This window comes from Lactuca virosa, chromosome 5 (genome assembly GCF_052849685.1).
Source record: "Lactuca virosa cultivar CGN04683 chromosome 5, Lactuca_virosa_CGN04683_v6, whole genome shotgun sequence".
Taxonomy (NCBI): Eukaryota; Viridiplantae; Streptophyta; class Magnoliopsida; order Asterales; family Asteraceae; genus Lactuca; species Lactuca virosa.
Genome location: NC_136430.1, coordinates 417,568,208 through 417,570,477, shown reverse-complemented (window position 1 = coordinate 417,570,477; position 2,270 = coordinate 417,568,208).

Genomic DNA, 2,270 nt, shown 5'->3' with positions numbered 1-2,270 from the left:
TACAAAGGTCCAGAATAGTGCCAAGATGAAGAATGAGGACTTCCTTGCTTGATCTTTGCTTCATTCTTCCTCATTCTTCCTTCTTTAGCTTCAAAAAGCACCAAACTAGCTTAAAAATGGGGAAAGATGATTAGGGTTTGCAAGGAACGATTTGGGGGAATGGAGGCTAATGTGAGGGAGGCTATGGGGTGGGGGGGGTTAAGGATCCTTAAATAGGGCTCAACCCTTAAACTTTAGGGTTTTCTCCATCAGTCGCCACCACGCGGTGGTACAACACCACCAAGTCGTGGTGGTCCATTAAACTCCACGGTCCAAAAGCTTATCGTCACGCCGTGGTGAGGCTTCGTCATATCGTGGTGAGGCTTCGCCACGTCGCGGCCAAAAAGGAATTATGCACAATTCGGAAATAAATTCATACATTATCATCGGGATGTTACAATTACCATCAAGATGCTAACTTTATGGACTAAGGACCTCAAAAACATCAAGAGAAGCAACTCCTAACTTCTGGAGTGGAAGGAATCCACTAGATCTCATCATATGACCAAAATGGGAGCAAAACTTCATAAAGACTAGATCTAAGCAAATAAGGACCAAGTTCAAAGCTTTATACCTCAATGAAGTTGGAAATGATGAGAGAAATCTGGATCTACAAGCTCAAGCCACACCAAAGCAACCTCCAACTGTTCTTCTTCCTTCAAATCACCAAAAACACCACCAAAACTCACTTCCAAGCTCAAATCTCATAAATGGAAATTAGGGTTTCGATCTTAGGGTTTGGAGGAGTAGAGGTGGAACATACGATGCACCTAAGGCAACATAAGTTGCTTAAATAAGGCACAAACCCTAAAAATTAGGGTTTGCCCTCGCTTAGCGTATGCCCAACATACTCCCATGTACGCTCAGCGTACGTGGGTGCCTCCGCATCCAAACTTCAAGCCAGTATGCACAACGTACTAATAGAGTACGCCCAACATACTCGGCTAGGGACCAAAATGAAAAGAATTTACAAATAGGGTATAAAAGGAACATACCCCAAATCGCAAATGTTACAATTCTCCCCCACTTGAATCATACTTCGTCCTCGAAGTCCGCTACCACAAATAACACTGGGTGGTACTCCCCAATCTCATCCTCCGGCTCCCATGTCCATTCTGAACCTTTGCAGTGTTGCCACTACACTTTCACCAACTAAACAACCTTGTTCCTTAAGGTTTTCGTCTTTCGATCAAGAATCATCATCGGTCTCTCGATATAATTCAGGCGATCATCCACCTGAATATCCTCCAATGGAACCATTGCATAATCATCAACCAAACATTTCTGCAGCTGAGAGACATGAAATGTGTTATTGATCTGACTAAGCTCCTCAGGTAGATCCAAGCGATAAGCAACCCGGCCCACCCGACCAAAATCCTGAAAGGACTGATGTACCCGTGGCCCAACTTGCCCCTCTTCCTGAATCAGATGACACATTTCCAAGGCGACACCTTCAGGAGAACCATATCCCCAACCTAGAACTCTAGGTCTGATCGGCGCTTGTCAGCATAGCTCTTATGCGGACTCTGTGTTGTCTGAAGTCTACTCTGAACCTGTTGAATCAACTCCATGGTCTTAAGTACCACTTCGGTACTCCCCATGACTCGTTGACCCACCTCACCCCAACATATCGGGTTCATGCATTTCCTCCCATAGAGCATCTCAAAAGGAGGTCGAGCAATGCTGACGTGATAACTTTTGTTATACGAAAACTCCGCCAAAGGGAGATACGTATCCCAAATCCCACCCAAATCCAATACACATGCCTGAAGCATATCCTCCAAAGTCTAGATAGTCCGCTCACTTTGTCTGTCAGTATGCGGATGGAAATCCATGCTAAAATACATACGAGTACTCAACTCCTCGTGAAACCTCTTCCAAAACCCAGAAGTGAACCGGACATCCCTGTCTGAAACCACTGAAACTGACACCCCATGACGTGTCACAACCTCCCTGATGTATATATCAGCCAACTTCTCAGCAAAGATACTCTCCTGAATCGGAATAAAATGAGCGCTCTTGGTTAATCAATCCACGATGACATAAATCGAATCCACTATGTGCGCCGTCCCAGGTAACTTCATTATGAAATCCATGGTAATCTCTTCCCATTTCCAAACAGGAATGGCTAACACATGCATCTTTCCGTGATTCCGCTGATGTCCTGCCTTGACTTTCCTACAAGTCAATAACCTCTCTACATACCAAGCTACATCCCGCTTCACACATGA